The sequence below is a fragment of the Arachis hypogaea genome, chromosome 12 (genome assembly GCF_003086295.3).
Source record: "Arachis hypogaea cultivar Tifrunner chromosome 12, arahy.Tifrunner.gnm2.J5K5, whole genome shotgun sequence".
Lineage (NCBI taxonomy): Eukaryota > Viridiplantae > Streptophyta > Magnoliopsida > Fabales > Fabaceae > Arachis > Arachis hypogaea.
The window spans coordinates 84,415,222-84,436,768 of NC_092047.1; the positions used below are offsets into that span (position 1 = coordinate 84,415,222).

The 21,547-nt window shown below is 31.6% G+C and overlaps 1 non-coding gene across 1 annotated transcript; it reads right to left on the reverse strand.

The window, feature by feature from the left end:
- Window positions 1–20,384: 20,384 nt before the first annotated feature.
- Window positions 20,385–20,488, reverse strand: LOC112731414 (small nucleolar RNA R71). The gene has a single exon (XR_003167193.1). It is a non-coding gene; the product is annotated as a small nucleolar RNA R71 (small nucleolar RNA).
- Between the last annotated feature and the right edge of the window lie 1,059 nt (window positions 20,489–21,547).

A 21,547-nucleotide genomic window follows, 5' to 3' on the forward strand; every position in this document is an offset into this window, starting at 1 on the left:
TAGTCTTTTTCTTTTATTTTCAATTGATTTTATGCACTTTCTTAAGCCATAAGCAAGCCAATTGGTAGATTTCCATGTTTCCTTTGATTCAATCAACCATGGATGAATTCATGCACTTTCATGAGATTTTGTGTTATAATTGTCATATATTATGAAAGAAACACAATCTCATGATTTGGGGCATAGCTTTGATTGTTTTGATTGATTGATGATAGGTGAAAAGAGTTTTGAAGAAGGTTGAAGAAAGAAGGAATGGCTAGGAGCAAGAGAGAACAAAAAGCTTGAGCCAAAGTTTGCCTCAAACTTTAGCTCAAACTTTTGGAAGAATTGAAAACACCCTAGAGGAAAAAAGCTTGAGCCAAAGTTTGCCTCAAACTTTAGCTCAAACTTTTGGGAAAAAAACTTGAGCCAACGTTTGCCTCAAACTTTTTGGCAAACGTTGGCATCACAAAACCTACACCCTGGAGGAGAAAAGCTTGCGCCAACGTTTGCCTCAAACTTTTTGGCAAACGTTGGCGCCACACTTGCACACCCTGGAGGAGAAAAGCTTGCGCCAACGTTTGCCTCAAGCTTTTTGGCAAACGTTGGCGCCACACATTTACACAAGGGGACCAATGTTTGAGCAAAAGTTTGACCTCAAACTTTAGCCCAAACGTTGGTAGCAGCAAGTGAAGCCATCTGGTATAAAAAGCTTGAGTAAAAGTTTGCCTCAAACTTTTACTCAAGCTTTTATGATTTACAACCCGGTTCACAATGGATCTTTCTCCAACTCCAAGAGCAATCAACCAAGGCCTTTATCAACCCAATTCCATCAAGAGCAAAGGCCCAATTCAAGGCTTGAAGACCATTTGAAGAAAGTGTATAAATAGCTTAGGATTTAAGTTTTAAGGGAGCTTTTCCGGAGAGAAGCACCTTGACATTTTTGCATTGTTGTTTTTAGAATTCAAGAGAATTAGGGAGGAGAATTGATCTCTCTTCTTCCTTGTTCTTGTTTGAGCACTTTTTACTTTTCTTGTTTCGGATCTTGGGTGGAGAATTGAAGAACTTCTGTTTCAATCTCACCTTGAGATCTCGTTTAATTTTCTGCATAATTGAATTTCCATTTCTGTTAACTGCTTCGGCTTCTACTCTTCTGCAATTTACATTTCTTTATTTCCTTTGCAATTGTTCTTGCTGGATCTAGGAAGGCAGTGAGATCTAGACTTGGCTATCTAGTCTCTTGAGTCCTGAGATCTATAGCTTTCAATTTCAATTTCCTTGTTTCGTTGTCACACCAAGCTTATTCTCATTTTCATTTAAGATCCGGTTTAATTGAATCCATCTTTTACATTCCTGTTTGTTGAACTTTTCTTTTCCTTGTTTAATTTCTGCAAATCCAATTCCTAATTCCCTTTACAATTCAAGCCATTTACATTTCTTGCACTTTAAGATTTTGCAATTTACATTTCTTGCGATCTAAGTTTCTGCAATTTATATTTCTTGTTCTTTAAGATTCAGCCTCTTTAATTTCTCTGCACTTTAAATTCTTGTCAATTGTCCCTCTCCCTTTTTAATTTCATGCAATTTAGCTTCTGTCGAATACAAACCACTCAAATCAACTCTTGATTCGCTTGACTAAATCAACCACTAAACTAAAATTGCTCAATCCTTCAATCCCTGTGGGATCGACCTCACTCCCGTGAGTTTTATTACTTGATGCGACCTGGTGCACTTGCCGGTTAGTTTTGTGTGCTTGGGATTCGTTTTTTTCGTTTTCCGAAAATACACATCAAGTTTTTGGCGCCGTTGCCAGGGATTGAAATAGATTGACAATGATTAAGTGAAGTGGAGATCTAGATCTAGCATTTTTATTTTTCTCTAACTTTGGTTTAACCCACTAACTGTTTGAATTTTTGCTTGAACTAACTGAAACCTCACTTTAGCAATAAAGTGAAGTTTTCCTGGTTTCTCTGGCTTCCTATGATTCTCATACTTCATCTTGTTGAATATGCGAGAGAAGCAATTCTCTCTTACTAATCTTTCAAGCCTATCAACTGTTTGATACATTGTGTCAACTAAACCTTTTAACCACATTTTGGACATGAATGTATTCAATCTTCATTTGGACTATTTGTGATTGTGCAGATCATGGAGAAGAACCCAACAAATTCCAGTAAGCATGGGAGTAATATCCCCACCTTAGATGACAAGCAACCACTCATCACCATGAACGACATTGCTCAGTGATTTGAAGCTTTCTCACAAGGGAGCATCATTGGATGGGAAGGACTAATGAGTGAACTCCTAGTCAAGATGAAGCCACCTCAGAGAACTGTTAAACCAGAGGCAGAAGTGCAACCATTCGCACAAGAGAAGGAAATTGAAGGTATTCGTGCAATCATGGCCCAAAGCGAGCAGATGCATCAACAGCTTAAGCAACAATTGGAGCTGATTAACAAAAAAATAGATGAACTGCAACATGCTGTGGCAAATGCACAGAACTCACCTCAAAATCCCCATTGTTGGAATCAACCTGAAAAAGGTTCTGGTGTAATTAACTATGAGCAACCAAGTCATGAGCGATCACACTCTCCAAACAGCTCCTCAAGCATGTTCCAACGTAGGACTCATAATGATGTGTACAACCCACCCTGGAGAACTCAATCCAACTGGAGGGGGGTTGAAAACCAAAATCAAAAACCAAGGGACTTCAACTGCAACAACCCCAACTTCAAAAACCAACATAAAAACCACCCCCACAACAACAATCATCACACACCATCCCAATACACACACTTCCAACCCCGTCCTATCTCACCACTCGCCCAAAATGACTCTCACCAACCATCACAGTTGACACAACCACAACCAATTCCAAACTCTCAAAGACTCTATGTTCTAGAAATGATGATGGAAAGATTCATGAAAGTTCAAGAAATGATAACAATAGAGCAGGAAGAAATAAGGAAAAATCAAGAGATGATAAGCAGGAACCAAGAGGCCTCACTCAGAAGAGTTGAAAGGCAAATGGAACAACTGGTTCAAAACCTTGCTGAATTAGGCGAGAGAGAGGAAAATATATCTCCAAGGGCCACTGAAGATGACCCAAAGAACAGTGAAAAAGCTGCTGGGTTGAAAGGGAAAGCAGTTAGGGAAGAAAGCGAGAAGGCTATGGAAAAGGAAATAATCAGCAAAGAAAGACACCACAGAGGAATTCCACAAAAAGAAACAGAGGAAAGGAAGCCCATAGTGAGAGGAGGAAACCAAAGGCAACAGAAGCCTCAACTTCCATGATCCGATGATGAAAGATGTCAAGCTAGTGACAATAAAAGAGCGCTTGTTGGGAGGCAACCCAACCTGAGGTAGTTTTCTTTTCATAGCTATTTTAATAAAAAGGTTGATTAGTTTTATCTATATTGTAAGAAGCTAAGTTTGGTGTTGCACACTAAAACAATCTAAGGGAGAATGAAGGATTCTAAGTTTGGTGTTACACCAAAATTTCATCATAAAACATATTCTCATCTTCTGCATCATGCTAGCTTCAAGCACTTAGATAAACTAGTTAACTATTTTTGCTGTTTCCTAGTTTTCAGTTTTACTACTTTTAGCAAAGAAAAAGAGTTTCACATCTGGTTAGTTTGATGAACAATAACCATTGGCAAGGTACTAAGTTTGGTGTTCCCACACCAAAGTAAGTACAAAGGCCCACAAATAAATCATGCATGCTAACCATTGTTTCTAAGTGCTTGGGGAACAAGCAACTTTCAATATCACTGCAGAGCACCATACAAACTTTTGGAAGACTTAGCATCATCAATCAAAGAGGTGAAAGAGGAATGTGAAGACCAGTAATGATGATGAGAAAGAGGACAGCAAGTAAACTCCAAAAGGTTGTATTGTTCATTAGCAGATATTGCTGTGATTGAAAGTGATAATATATCCCTATCTGTCCTTCTGTCTAGTATAGTTTTTCTGCAATTCAATAAGCAAGATTGCTTGATCATTTACAACACTATACTCCCCAAAACTTGTTTGCACTCAATTTTTCAAAAATGCATCACATGAAAGTTCTTTGGAAAGAAGGATTGAGGAATTAAACAATTTTGAGGCAAGCAAAAGATTAGGAGAAGTGGTGGTTCTAGTTGTATGATTATGTATTGAGGTTGCATGCTTATGAAAACTTGCATGGGAGCTCATAGGCAGGACATGAAGTTCAAAGAAGTATTGTGGAGATTCTCAAAAATTTATTGATCCGAGAAGCAGCAAACAAAACAAAAGAAAATAAAGAAAATACAAAAACAAAAAGAACATGGCCCAAGGCTCTGAGCATCAATTACTAGGCAGAAAAGAAGAAAGAAACAAGAACTCAAAGAGTTATTATCCTAGTAAATGCTTGTGGTCGAAGTGTGTCAAAGAGAGAGGCTTGAGCAAGTAAATCCTAAGGGGTGCTTTAACACCTAATACCTTAAAACCAACTGGTTTAGGAGTATTGATTGAAAGCTTATCTAAAGAGCCGCTTTGAGACATGACACTTAGATTCAAGGCCAAAACACAGAAATCATAAGCTGCTTCAAGGTGATTACCTATAGAGAGATCTCCATGATATCATTTGGATGAAAGTCCTAGGACCTAAGACCCCTAATATGTAAGGACTAGTAAGCACTGAGGCCCTTGCATGAGCATATGATTTAGAGTTCACCCCACTGTCACTTATTCACTTCACTCACAGGACCTTACAAGTTATTCTTCAATCCGTCTTAATTGAAAGAACCTTTGAGCATAATTCTTTTCTTGCTTGGGGACAAGCAAGTTTTAAGTTTGGTGTTGTGATGACAAGTCATCTTAGCCTATTTTCACTAGTCTTTTTCTTTTATTTTCAATTGATTTTATGCACTTTCTTAAGCCATAAGCAAGCCAATTGGTAGATTTCCATGTTTCCTTTGAGTCAATCAACCATGGATGAATTCATGCACTTTCATGAGATTTTGTGCTATAATTGTCATATATTATGAAAGAAACACAATCTCATGATTTGGGGCATAGCTTTGATTGTTTTGATTGATTGATGATAGGTGAAAAGAGTTTTGAAGAAGGTTGAAGAAAGAAGGAATGGCTAGGAGCAAGAGAGAACAAAAAGCTTGAGCCAAAGTTTGCCTCAAACTTTAGCTCAAACTTTTGGAAGAATTGAAAACACCCCAGAGGAAAAAAGCTTGAGCCAAAGTTTGCCTCAAACTTTAGCTCAAACTTTTGGGAAAAAAACTTGAGCCAACGTTTGCCTCAAACTTTTTGGCAAACGTTGGCATCACAAAACCTACACCCTGGAGGAGAAAAGCTTGCGCCAACGTTTGCCTCAAACTTTTTGGCAAACGTTGGCGCCACACTTGCACACCCTGGAGGAGAAAAGCTTGCGCCAACGTTTGCCTCAAGCTTTTTGGCAAACGTTGGCGCCACACATTTACACAAGGGGACCAACGTTTGAGCAAAAGTTTGACCTCAAACTTTAGCCCAAACGTTGGTAGCAGCAAGTGAAGCCATCTGGTATAAAAAGCTTGAGTAAAAGTTTGCCTCAAACTTTTACTCAAGCTTTTATGATTTACAACCCGGTTCACAATGGATCTTTCTCCAACTCCAAGAGCAATCAACCAAGGCCTTTATCAACCCAATTCCATCAAGAGCAAAGGCCCAATTCAAGGCTTGAAGACCATTTGAAGAAAGTGTATAAATAGCTTAGGATTTAAGTTTTAAGGGAGCTTTTCCGGAGAGAATTTTCAGAACACTTACAGTGGAGAGCACCTTGACATTTTTGCATTGTTGTTTTTAGAATTCAAGAGAATTAGGGAGGAGAATTGATCTCTCTTCTTCCTTGTTCTTGTTTGAGAACTTTTTACTTTCCTTGTTTCAGATCTTGGGTGGAGAATTGAAGAACTTCTGTTTCAATCTCACCTTGAGATCTCGTTTAATTTTCTGCATAATTGAATTTCCATTTCTGTTAACTGCTTCAGCTTCTACTCTTCTGCAATTTACATTTCTTTATTTCCTTTGCAATTGTTCTTGCTGGATCTAGGAAGGCAGTGAGATCTAGACTTGGCTATCTAGTCTCTTGAGTCCTGAGATCTATAGCTTTCAATTTCAATTTCCTTGTTTCGTTGTCACACCAAGCTTATTCTCATTTTCATTTAAGATCCGGTTTAATTGAATCCATCTTTTACATTCCTGTTTGTTGAACTTTTCTTTTCCTTGTTTAATTTCTGCAAATCCAATTCCTAATTCCCTTTACAATTCAAGCCATTTACATTTCTTGCACTTTAAGATTTTGCAATTTACATTTCTTGCGATCTAAGTTTCTGCAATTTATATTTCTTGTTCTTTAAGATTCAGCCTCTTTAATTTCTCTGCACTTTAAATTCTTGTCAATTGTCCCTCTCCCTTTTTAATTTCATGCAATTTAGCTTCTGTCGAATACAAACCACTCAAATCAACTCTTGATTCGCTTGACTAAATCAACCACTAAACTAAAATTGCTCAATCCTTCAATCCCTGTGGGATCGACCTCATTCCCGTGAGTTTTATTACTTGATGCGACCCGGTGCACTTGCCGGTTAGTTTTGTGTGTTTGGGATTCGTTTTTTTCGTTTTCCGAAAATACACATCAATAATTATATTTTTAGTTTTAGTTATGAATAAAATATCTATCTACTTAATATACTAAAACTGGGTTTTCCCCCAACTAATGAAGGTGAGGTGTCAATCTCTCGTGACTCCGTTTTTCCTCCAAAATGAACTTTCCTATTCTCTATTCTAAATTATTTTATAAAAAATATCTTTATTATAATTATATCAAATCAATATTTAATGCATTATTAATAATAATAGTAAAAATTATCAATTAAAAATACTTTTAATCATTTTAATAATAATAATAATAATAATAATAATAATAATAATAATAATAATAATAATAATAATAATAATAATAATATATGATAATGATAATTACCCGTGATATCATTTATTAATAAAAATATAACATAAAAATATCATTTATTTAAAATATCATTTATTGTATATAATTCATAAAAAAATATATTTCACTTTTATTATTGATTAGAAGATAACTTATTTATATTTTGATTAATTTTATTTATTTATTTATTTATTTATTTATTTATTATTATTATTATTATTATTATTATTATTATTATTATTATTATTATTATTATTATTATTATTATTATTATTATTATTATTATTATTATATTTGATTTACAGAAAGATAAATTAATAACCATATTATTATTTATCAATATATTAATATTGATAATGATTACATAAAAATTATTTAATATTTAATATTTTTATATTATTTATTTTTTATATATTTTGATATATTTATAAATATTTTTTATTATTTTTATATGCTATATGTTTATCTCCACTATTTAAAATTTCTGGATCCATCACTATTTTTAAGCGTGTTTCTTAATTTATTTTTTATAATTCATTGAATACAATTTATTACAGTAAATTAATTATATCAACTAATTGATTTAATTAGATATTTAAATATCAAACGATTTATTATAATTCATATCAATCAAATAATTGTAATTTATTATATCAATTATTTTAATTCATTAATTTATAAGGTACATAATAGCATAGATGATTTGTTACTTATAATGAATAAATACAATAAATACAGATTAATTTAGTTAAAAAAAATCATTGTCTCATATGTTTTCCTATTTATTTTTTTAATCTATTAAATCCAATCAATTATAATAAATTAATTATATCAACTAATTAATTTAATCAATTATTTCCTAATTTATTTTTTTTGAATTTAATAAATCAAATAAAATCAATTATACTAATTATTTGTATCAACTAACTAATTTGATTAATTCTTAAAAATATTTTTATTTAATTTATTTTATTTATTTAAATACATGAATTATAACTGATTAGTTATTTAATTTTATTACGATAAATATCAAATTCTATTCCGAATATAAAAATATAAAATTTTATTCCTTCCATTTTTATTTTACCACTATAAAAGACCATATATGCTAGAAGAAAATATCATTCATTTACCAATTACTCTTTCATTAGGTAGCTTTTACAGCAATTCTTTTTCTTCCTATGAGGCCTCGTCGCAAGAAGTCAACTATCGTGGACACAAACCACCACACACTCTTCAACTCCCGTGCTCATCATTCAGAGCAATATATGATATGTTATCCATGAAGCATTTATAGGCCATGGTGTTATTATGTATGCATAAATAAAAAAAAATTCCGTAATTAAGCTTAAGTTATTTACCTATTTGTGTGGTATATTTTAGTGTGAAATTACTTTCAATTTGTGTTGTGCAATGATATTATGGTTTAATTTAAGCTTTTGTTTTAGAACTATGTTATGATTTTATCTCATCATTTTCTCTTAGATATCAAGTTGATGTATTTTTATTTATTATTATTGAAACGGATGTGATATAAAATTTGTAAAAAAAAAAATAAAACTCTCACAATTTATTTTATTGTAGTCTTTTATCTCTTCTATTTCTTTTTTTTCTTCTTATTCATTTTATTTTTTTAAATATCATATAATTTATTATAATTTATACCAATTAATTAATTATAATTCATTATATCAGTTAGTTTAATTCATTAATTTATAATATGCATGATAAAATAGATTATTTGTTACTTATACGTTTATTCTTCTAAAATCTAAATCTGAATAATTACATTTTTAGTTTTAGTTATGAACAAAATATTATTAATAATAAATGATAATTAACCACTCATATTTTTGATCAAAGTGTTTGGATAATTTTTATATTTATTAACATTAATTGTTAATTTTTTGTCAATAAATTGTATTATAATTTTATGTTTGTTCATAATTAATTAATGTCTAAATTTTATATTTTACAAATATTTTATTTAAATATATTTTAAACATAAAAATGAATTATTTTTAATAATATCATACTTTTACTTTTTTAATTATTCTAAATGAATATTTTATTAAATACTAATTAAAGCCATCCTTCCATTTGCTTTTACTAATTTATTATCTAACTATTATATAAAATTAAAATCGTATTAATGAATTTAATATTAAAGTTAATTTGGCTTTTTATTAAAGTATTTTTCGATTTTTTTAGTCTAATCAACCAAAATTATTCAATTATAAATAGTCACTTCTATCTTATTTTATATTATTAACTAATTAAAATTACTAAAATTTAATAATACAATTCTGTTTTATATTTTTATATTTAGTTCAATCCATCTAAACTATATAATAATCATTTTAATTTTTATATTTTATAATATAATACTACGTACATTAATAGTAAAATAACATAGTAAATTTTCATGTTTTGATATTAAATATAAAATTAATACGTACAAAAATTTTTAACCTTTTAAATCAATACGAATCATTGTAAATAATACTTATTTATGGCATAAACAAAGAAATACAGAATCTTAAATTTAGCATATAAAAATTTAGAAACATGTTATATGTACAAATGTAATTGCATAGTATTATTTTTTTTAATGGTGTAGACCAACAACTCTAATTTTATTTCACGGTCAAATTTAAAAAAAAAGTCGTAATTTTAAAGGTAGTCAGAAAAAATAACAAAATTAATAAAAAAATAGTTAACTTATATTATTCTATTAATTTATTTAATATATTAAATTATTTTTATTTATATTAAGATTAATTTTAAATATTTTAAAATAAAAAGTATAATTAATTATAATTTGCATCTTAAATTATGTTAAGTACATGATATTCTATAGTGCTGCTAAAAGTAAAAATAAGATAACAAATATAATTTTATCTCTTAATTCAGTATATTTATTTATATTTTATACTTTTTTTTATGATTAATTTTGTACGGTATTGGTATATTAAATAAAAATACCTATTATAATAACAAAAAATAAAATAAAATTTCAATCAATAATTTTGTATTCTTTACTTTTTTTTTAATTTTATTTTGGATTTTAATTTATTACTAAAAGGTAGTGAAATTCTATTGATATTGAAATAAAGTTGCAAAAAGGTCCATAGGGTAGAATAAGTAAAATAATGTGATACCCACGTTACAACATCTAAATGAAACAACCTAAGATTTAAAATGTTTATCTTTCTCTTTCTCGCCGTCTATTATATTATCGATTCTATTATATAAAAATTAATTTTTACATTTAATGATAGAGTCAACGTAGCATGTTTCTGAGAGTGTTTCTTAATTTATTTTGTTTAACTCATTAAATATAATTCATTATGATGCATTAATTATATCAACTAATTGATTTGATTAGATATTTAAGTATCACACAATTTAAAATTATGTATATTGATTTGATTTTTATGATATATAAATTTAAGGAATAAATTAAAATAATATACTTATTACTTATTTAATTTGAATACAACAAATACAAAATTAATTTAGTCAAAAGTTTATTATTTTCTAATCTTCTATACATAAAAATGACAAAATAAAATTGTAAAAATAATCTTTTTATCGGTTTTGCTATTTTAATTTTACTTTATTTGCTTTTTTATGTGTAATTTTATTTTACATTAACTTTGTGTATTTAATAACAAAATATACTCATATTAATTCTATCATATAATAATATATTTTTCTCCTATGTTAATCAAAGAATTTCAATAGTTATCAACTACATCTAATAAAATGACTGAGAAGTGAGAACTACGACAAGTTAAACCCAGATTCAAAATGCTGAAATGAAGGAAAGAAAATAGTGGATATATGATTAGAGAAAAATATATAATAACAAGAAACATACTAAAACTGGATTTTTCCTCCAACTAATAAAAGTGAGGTGTCAATTTCTCATGAATTCATTTTTCCTCTAAAATGAAATCACTATTTTCTCTTCTAAATTTATTTTATAAAAATATATTTATTATAATTATATTACAATTAACATTTAAGGAATAATACATGATTATACTAATTTAGGAAAATATCTTTATTATAATGATATAAAATCAATATTTAATACATTATCAACTAATAAAAGTGAAGTGTCAATTTTTCATGAATTCATTTTCTCTCCAAAATGAAAGCACTATTCTCTCTTCTAAATTTATTTTAGAAAAATATATTTATTATAATTATATTACAATATTACAATTATATTACAAGTAGCATATCCTTAAATGCATAATTATAGTAATTTAGAAAAATAAAATAAAGTCCAGTAATTTATCTTTCGACTGCACACGTATGTAGAATAACTTTTAAGAAGGAGTCACATATAGTAAATGCGGTCGGTGATTGTAAAACTGTATACTAACATTGATATAATATTATTTCAGGTATATGTTTTGCAGGTATCAAAGAAAGGTGTTGAGTTATTTTTTAGTGGGTTTAAATTATTTATTGTTTATTAGAGAATTGTGTGCATTAGAATTCTCTAATAATTTATTATTTATTTTGAGCTTATTTTGATATGTTTTACTTGACAGTAAAACAACATATAAAAAATTATTAGTGGGTCTAAGTATTACTAGGTTATTTATGGTCACATTGAGTATATATGTTTGATTTATTGAAAAAAGTAAATTACTAAAACTAATTAATAACTATTTTAGAGTTAATACATTTAATACTAGATTAAGAAAAAATAAACAATACATAATATGTTACATTTTTATTAATCAAATTATTATAATTCAAATTAATCTTAACAAAAGAATTTAAAATTATAATTTCAATCTTATATCACATGCATGGCACGGGATATTACACTTGTTTAAATTTTTAATTATTAGTTAAAAGCTTACAATAATATACTATTTTTATGATATTAGTTAAAAATAATATATTTTGATATTATTTTTTAGGGTTACTAATATTAAATTTTGATAATTTGAACAAAAAATTTTAATGCTTTATGTCTTAAATTTTTTCTTAATAGAACAATAAAATTACTTAACACGTACTTTAAAAAAAACTATTATTTTGATACATCTAGATATTTAAAAGACACAAAAATGAATTCTTTTAATAACACTTTAACAACTCATAAATATTAACCGAACAAATGGTTATAGATCAAAGTAATAGACAATATATAAAATTGTTATAATGGTATTTGGTGATAATTAAAGAAAAAGTGATAGGGAAAGAAGAAAATAAGAAAGGAGAACAAGACAATATAACAATTGTGGTGAGACAACGATGGGCATATATATAGAGAATAATAGTAAGAAAAAAAAAAGTGTGTGATACAATAAAAAAATATAATAAAACTATAAATTAATAATTTTAAAAAAAATAATAAAATTAAAGATAATTTAATAAATTGAATATAAAATTTATAATTATGCATGAAGATAAAGAATACTTTAAATATAATGTTTTCTCTTTGTTTTAAATTAAATACTGTTAAAAAATAAATAAATAAATTTATATAATATTTATAAATAATTACTTTATAAATAAATATTTATTTTGATTTTTTATACATAATAATAATATAATAAAGTTGTTTAATATTTAATTTAATTTAAATTTATAAATTTTATACGTTTTAAAATTTAAATAATTTATAAAATTTTATATTTATTTTTAAATATTTTTTATTTTTTAGTTATTTTATAAAATTTATGATTTTAAAAATAAAAATATAAAAATTAATATTTTAAAAATAATAGAAAAACAGCTGAAAAGGTAAGTGGTTGTTGAACCTGTAACACCCTAATTACCCTAAACCTTACCTCTAGCCATAAAGTAAAAGTTAATCAGAGGTTACGACAGTCTTAAGGCTTATACATATTTATATATAGGAGGAAATAATATATTCTAGAAGCCCGATGAAGGATTAAGCTCAAAGACAGATTTACAAAAGCGCGAAACTTTCACACGAAGCTATCGCACAAGACACAAAGTATAGATGCAAGAGAAAAGAACATATATAAATATAAGAATATAATACTCATAGGAAACTAGCCGCAACTTGCGGAGTTTAAGTCGACTAGTTATATACAGAAAAATACAGAATTTTGGAGTTAAAACAGCTTATACAACTTATCTCTCAAATAAGCCTTTGAGGCCATAAAGGTAAATATGCAAAGAAATGTGAGAGTAACTATAACAAAGTAAAACAGAAATAAAGCAAGGAGGAACCATACTCCGCTCTGTCATCATATCCGCAATCTCACTGAAGTGGATTTGTAACATGCGTCTGAAAACCAACAAAATATGGAATGAGAATCGGAGGTTCTCAGTATGGTAACAGTGCCCAATAATGTAAGATGTAAGGCTCCGGGACGCCGAAGGCAATCCTAGAACTTCACATCGAATACGGATATTCAAGCTTAGAATAAATATAAATAAATAAAGAACTTAAACCATAAGCAGGGTTATCTAACTTAGGGGATTTCTAACTAGAACTAGTCACACCGCTGTATCCCACAGCCTTGGCCACCCTAACCTCCGTGCGATCCCATCGCCACCACCTACCTAACCTCCGCAGCACCAGACAAACACAATTAATGCAAACAAGTAATACACAGGTAATAATCATATATCACAATTAATTCAAGAAGTAAGTAAGCATAATATAAAATTAGGCAAACTCAAGTAATCAAAGCAAACAAGCACATAAAAGATGCATATGATGAATGCATGTCCTATTGGCTCGTGATATCACTTGTCGGTCTATAAATGCCAACCCAACACATCCTTTTGGATGTCGCCTTTCTGCCACTTCCGAGGATATAGCGCCTGGCACGCTTTTGTTTCGAGAATATAGTGTCTGGCACACTATCGTTTCGAGGATATAGTGTCTGGCACACTTGCATGCTCAATCCGAGGATATAGTGCCTGTCACACTCTTGCGGCAGAGAAGGAAAACAACAACAACATCTATTTCATCATAAATCACTCCAAGGATATAGTGCCTGACACACTTTCCACATCAAACAAGTCCATCCACCTCAAATCATCACCAGTCATTACCATTTTTCATCTCAATCTACTTTCAATTATCAATTCTCAACATTCCAAGGATATAGTGCCTAGCACACTCTCTTTCAATCATTATCCTTCCAAGGATATAGTGCCTAGCACACTCTCAACATTCATCAGGATCATGCATTCCTTTTTGAGTCCTCAACTCATCACATCCATCATCAATTCATAATTTCCATTCCGAACTCTTCAATTCATCAGTTTCTCAATTCATTGTCGTCCATCACCCAGTTCATTACTCTTCCTTCTCGCTAAACCAAACTCATCCTCAATACACCAGAAACCTAAACCTCCGTTTGCTAACTTTTCAAAATGACATCGACTAATTCTCTAAAGTTCTTTCCCATGTTCTCATACCCAAAATTATATCCAAAAGCCTTAAAATGGTGTCATAGAAGCTTACAATCTTATTGGGAAGGTGAAATAGTTGAAAACAAAACTTAAATTTGAGAAATAGGATGTGTGCGTACGCGTAGGGGTGTGCGTGCGCACGCCCAGGAGATTTTTAAAAGTGTGCGTACACATAGAGGTGTGCGTACGCACAAGTACAAAAGTTCACAAGTCTGTTCGCTCGCACAAGCTGTGCTAGCGCCCTCAACAGACTGACCTTCCCAACGTGTGCGTGCACACAAGTTGTAATACTCCATTGGGTATGTGCGCGTACAGGTCGTGCTAGCGCTCTCACCAGCAAGTCTTTCCCTGCTTGTGCGTATGCACAAGGCTGTGCGTGCGCACAGGATAAAAATTTTACAGGGTTGTGCATGCGCACAAGTCTGTGCGTACGCACATATTCAGATTTTGACACTAAACTTTGAATGATCATAACTTTCTCTACAAAAATCCAAATTTTACAAACTTTATATCAATTTAAAGCTCTCAAAGCCATCTTTAATTTAAAATAAATTTCATGCAATTTCAAGCTTTGAAGCTCAAGTTATGATCCTTCAAAGTCCACCAAAAAAAATCTATTTTTACCAAAAAATCTCAAAACCTCAATTTTAACCAACACTCAATCCAAAACCAATTCAATCACATTTCAACCATACCAAAACAACCCAAAATTCATACCAAACACTAATTCAACCATTTTCTCAATCACACAACCTTCTAAACCATTCAACAATTCCAAATCCAACCAAATTCATATTTTTCACTTTACATTAACCTTATTAACATCAACAAACCCCATAAACCATTAACAATCCTCAAAAATCATCATTACCCAATTCTCACATCATACACCAATACCATCATTTACCATAATCAACACAACTCATCAATAATCATCAACAATACCAACAACTCTCAATAACCATAACAAATATCAACATTCATCCTCAATTTTCTCAACATCAACAACCATCATAACACTCATAATCAATATCAACCATCAACAATATGAACAATCACTACAAAGCCTCATCAATTTCAATAATCATAAATCCCTCCTCAATTACAATTAAATTACACGTTCATCATCAACCTTCATCATCATCAAATACCAACAATTATCATCAAACTCATATACTCCTCATACCAAAACTCCATATCATCATCACTATCATACAAGTTATTCCCAAATATCAAAATCACATACAATCAAACATACACCCAAAGCATTCAATCCTATCTTAAGGTCAACTAAGCTAAGTATCCAGAAATATTATATATTACATAAAGAAAACCGAAACTATACCTTGGCCGATTCCCAAATGCACCAAACACCAAAACGAAGCCACCAAGCTTGATCCAAAGCCTCAACCAACTCCAACAAATACCAAAGCTCAAACTAACAACACATATATCACCAAAATCAAAACCTAGAAACCACAACATATAACACCACAAGGGTTTATGAGCACTTTACCTTGTCCAAAGAGGAGTGAGACAATTTCCAACAATTATCTGCTACTAGAGATCACCTAAACAAGTAAAACCACAAAACTTGCTCAAAACCCCAACTCAAAAACGCACAGAAACTTAGGGCAGAAAATTGCGGCGTGAAATGAGAGATCTTACCAGCAAAGCCTAGATAGAAAGGAAGAGCTCATCGAGAGCTTCGTGTGGCCGCAAACGGCTTGTCAATCGGAGCTCCGGATCAAAAGTTATGGCTCCCGGAAGGTGGAGGTGAATAGTAACAATGGGATTTCACCTCCCACCACCACCTATCTGAGTTCTCTCTCTCTCCCCTTCAAAATGAGTTTGAAATTCATTAATCACACATATATATGTTGGACCTTGGGCCCAGTTTAGGTGTAACACCCTAACTACCAAAGCTCACTGATGAGCGGATAATTTATACGCTTTTTGGCATTGTTTTTAGTATGTTTTTAGTAGAATCTAGTTACTTTTAGGGATGTTTTCATTAGTTTTTATGTTAAATTCATATTTCTGGACTTTACTATGAGTTTGTGTGTTTTTCTGTGATGTCAGGTATTTTCTGGCTGAAATTGAAGGACTTGAGCAAAAATCAGATTCAGAGGTTGAAGAAGGACTGCCGATGCTGTTGGATTCTGACCTCCCTGCACTCAAAGTAGATTTTCTGGAGCTACAGAACTCAAAATGGCGCACTTCCAATTGCGTTGGAAAGTAGACATCCAGGGCTTTCCAGAAATGTATAATAGTCCATACTTTGGCCGAGTTTAGATGACGTAAAAGGGCATTGAACGCTAGTTCTATGCTGCTGTCTGGAGTTAAACGCCAGAAACAAGTCACAAACCAGAGTTGAACGCTAGAAATACGTTACAACCTGGCGTTCAACTCCAGAAAGAGCCTCTGCACGTGTAACATTCAAGCTCAGCCCAAGCACACACCAAGTGAGCCCCGGAAGTGGATTTATACATCAATTACTTACTTCTGTAAACCCTAGTGACTCGTTTATTATAAATAGAACTTTTTACTATTGTATTAGACATCCTGGATTGTATTCTGATCCTGTGATCATGTTTTAGGGGGCTGGCCATTTGGCCATGCCTAGACCTTTCACTTATATATTTTTAATGGTAGAGTTTCTACACTCCATAGATTAAGGTGTGGAGCTCTGCTGTTCCTCAAAGATTAATGCAAAGTACTACTGTTTTCTATTCAATTCATCTTATTTCGCTTCTAAGATATTCATTCGCACTTCAACCTGAATGTAATGAACGTGACAATCATCATCATTCCCTATGAACGCGTGCCTGACAACCACCTCCGTTCTACCTTAGATTGAATGAGTGTCTCTTAGATCTCTTAATCGGAATCTTCGTGGTGTAAGCTAGAATGATGGCGGCATTCAAGAGAATCCGGAAAGTCTAAACCTTGTCTGTGGTATTCCGAGTAGGATTCAATGATTGAATGACTATGACGAGCTTCAAACTCGCGATTGCTGGGCGTAGTGACAGACGCAAAAGGAGGGTGAATCCTATTCCAGCATGATCGGGAACCTCAGATGATTAGCCGTGCCGTGACAGGGCATCTTGGACCATTTTCACAAGAGGAGGGGATGTAGCCACTGACAACGGTGATGCCCTTGCATAAAGCCAGCCATAGAAAGGAGTAAGACTGATTGGATGAAGATAGCAGGAAAGCGGAGGTTCAGAGGAATGATTGCATCTCCACACGCTTATCTGAAATTCTCACCAATGATTTACATAAGTATTTCTATCCTTCTTTTATTACTACATTTCGAAAACTACATAACTATTTTATATCCGCCTGACTGAGATTTACAAGGTGACTATAGCTTGCTTCATACCAACAATCTCCGTGGGATTCGACCCTTACTCACATAAGGTATTACTTGGACGACCCAGTGCACTTGCTGGTTAGTTATGCGAAGTTGTGAAGATATGTTTAGACCATGGTTCTGTGCATCCATTTTTGGTGCCATTGCCAGGGAATCAATTTCGAATAATAATTCACAACCTGAGTAACAATTTCGCATACCAAGTTTTTGGCACCGTTGCCGGGGATTGTTCGAGTTTGGACAACTGACGGTTCATCTTGTTGCTCAGATTAGGTAATTCTCTTTTTGCTTTATTTTCAAAAATTTTTTAAAAATCTTTCAAAAATTTCTCATCTGTTTTCGAAAAAAAAAAATAAAATAAAAATGTTTTCAAAAATATATTTTTCTTCAGAATTTTTAAGAATGAATTCTAGTGTTTCATGAAGCATGTGAAGCCTGGCTGGCTGTAAAGCCATGTCTAAATTCATTTGGACTGAGGCTTCCAATTTGTTATCAAGTGCAAGCTAGTTGTTGCTAATCCACCTGCTGCTGTTCCTGATCTACATACTAAAGCTTGGCTGGCTATTAAGCCATGCCTGACCCTTTGATTGGAGCTTTAGACTAAAAAGTATAAGATTCCTGGAATTCATATTAAAAATTTTGGAATCCTTATTTTTCTCTTTTCTAAATAATTTTCGAAAAATATAAAATAAAAATCCAAAAAATTAGAAAATCATAAAAAATCAAAAATATTTTGTGTTTCTTGTTTGAGTCTTGAGTCAAATTGTAAGTTTGGTGTCAATTGCATGTGCATCTTGCATTTTTTTTTCGAAAATTCATGCATTCATAGTGTTCTTCATGATCTTCAAGTTGTTCTTGGTAAGTCTTCTTGTTTGATCTTTGCATTTGCATATTTTGTGTCTTTTCTTGTTTTTCAGATGCATTCCTGAATTCTTTATGTCTAAGCATTAAAGAATTCTAAGTTTGGTGTCTTGCATGTTTTCTTTGCATTAAAAAAATTTTCAAAAATGTGTTCTTGATGTTCATCATGATCTTCATAGTGTTCTTAGTGTTCATCTTGACATTCATAGCATTCTTGCATGCATTCATTGTTTTGATCCATAACTTTCATGCATTGCATCATTTTTCTTGTTTTTCTCTCTCATCATAAAAATTCAAAATCAAAAAATATCTTTCCCTTTTTCTCTCTTAAAATTTCGAAAATTAGATTTGACTTTTTCAAAAATTTTTAAAATCTAGTTGTTTTTATGAGTCAAATCAAATTTTCAATTTAAAAAAAATCTTATCTTTTTCAAAATCTTTTTCAAAAATAAAATCTTTTTTTTCAATTTTTTTTAGTTATTTTCGAAAATTTCAAAAATATTTTTCAAAAATCTTTTTCTTAATTTTACATCATATTTTCGAAAATAACATCATCAATTAATGTTTTGATTCAAAAATTTCAGGTTTGTTACTTACTTGTTAAGAAAGATTCAAACTTTAAGTTCTAGAATCATATCTTGTGATTTCTTGTGAATCAAGTCATTAATTGAGATTTTAAAAATCAAATATTTTTCAAAAACTAATTTCTATCATATCTTTTCAAAAATATCTTCTTATCTTACCTTTTTCAAAAATTTGATTTCAAAATATCTTTTCTAACTTTCTAACTTCTTATCTTTTCAAAATTTGTTTCAACTAACTAACTAACTTTTTGTTTGTTTCTTATCTTTTTCAAAACTACCTAACTAACTCTCTCTCTCTCTAATTTTCGAAAATATCTTCCCTCTTTTTCAAAAAATTCTTTTTAATTAACTAATTATTTTGATTTTTTATTTTAATTTTCAAAAAACTACTAACCTTTTTCAAAAACTATTTTCGAAAATCACTAACTCTTTTTCAAAAAAAAAATTATTTTCGAAATTCTCCCCCTCTCATCTTATTCTATTTATTTATTCATCTACTAACATCTCCTCATCTCACTCCTCTGCTCTCCTCACCCTTGTGTTTCTTTCCTTACATTACATTCTTTGTCCCCTTCTTTTCTTCTACTCACACAAGGAACCTCTTTACTGTGACATAGAGGATTCCTCTTCTTTTCTTTTTCTCTTCTCTTTCTTATGAGCAGGGACAAAGAAAAAGGCATTCTTGTTGAAGCTGATCCAGAACCTGAAAGGACTCTGAAGAGGAAACTAAGAGAAGCTAAATTACAACAATCCAGAGACAACCTTATTGAAAATTTCGAACAAGTAAAGGAGATGGCAGCCGAACCCAACAACAATAATGCAAGGAGGATGCTTGGTGACTTTACTGCACCTAATTCTAATTTACATGGAAGAAGAATCTCCATTCCTACCATTGGAGCAAACAATTTTGAGCTGAAACCTCAGCTAGTTTCTCTGATGCAGCAGAACTGCAAGTTTTATGGACTTCCATCTGAAGATCCTTTTCAGTTCTTAACTGAATTCTTGCAGATCTGTGATACTGTTAAGACTAATGGAGTAGATCCTGAAGTCTACAGGCTCATGCTTTTCCCCTTTTGCTGTAAGAGACAGAGCTAGAGTGTGGTTGGATTCTCAACCCAGAGATAGCCTGAACTCTTGGGATAAGCTGGTCACGGCTTTCTTAGCCAAGTTCTTTCCTCCTCAAAAGCTGAGCAAGCTTAGAGCTGATGTTCAAACCTTCAGACAAAAAGAAGGTGAATCCCTCTATGAAGCTTGGGAAAGATACAAGCAGCTGACCAAAAAGTGTCCTTCTGACTTGCTTTCAGAATGGACCATCCTGGATATATTCTATGATGGTTTATCTGAGCTATCAAAGATGTCATTGGATACTTCTGCAGGTGGATCCATTCACCTAAAGAAAATGCCTGCAGAAGCTCAAGAACTCATTGACATGGTTGCTAATAACCAGTTTATGTACAATTCTGAGAGGAATCCTGTGAGTAATGGGACGCCTATGAAGAAGGGAGTTCTTGAAATTGATACTCTGAATGCCATATTGGCTCAGAATAAAATATTGACTCAGCAAGTCAATATAATTTCTCAGAGTCTGAATGGAATGCAAGCTGCATCCAACAGTACTCAAGAGGCATCTTCTGAGGAAGAAGCTTATGATCCTGAGAACCCTGCAATAGCAGAGTTAAAATACATGGGTGAACCATATGGAAACACCTACAATCCATCATGGAGAAATCATCCAAATCTCTCATGGAAGGATCAAAGGCCTCAACAAGGCTTTAATAATGGTGGAAGAAACAGGTTTAACAATAATAAACCTTTTCCATCATCCACTCAGCAGCAGACAGAGAACTCTGAACAAAATACCTCTAATTTAGCAAACTTAGTCTCTGATCTATCCAAGGCCACTGTAAGTTTCATGAATGAAACAAGGTCTTCCATTAGAAATTTGGAAGCACAAGTGGGCCAGCTGAGTAAAAGGATCACTGAAATCCCTCCTAGTACTCTCCCAAGCAATACAAAAGTGAATCCAAAAGGAGAGTGCAAGGCCATTGACATAAGCACCATGGCCGAACCTGTAAGGAAAGGAGAGGACATGAATCCCAAGGAGGAAGACCTCCTGGGACGTCCAGTGATCAATCAGGAGCTTTCCTCTGAGGAACCAAGGGACTCTGAAGCTCATCTAGAGACTATAGAGATTCCATTGAACCTCCTTATGCCATTCATGAGCTCTGATGAGTATTCCTCTTCTGAAGAGAATGAGGCTGTTACTGAAGAGCAAGCTGCCAAGTCCCTTGGTGCAATCATGAAGCTAAATGCCAAATTATTTGGCATTGATACTTGGGAAGATGAACCTCCCTT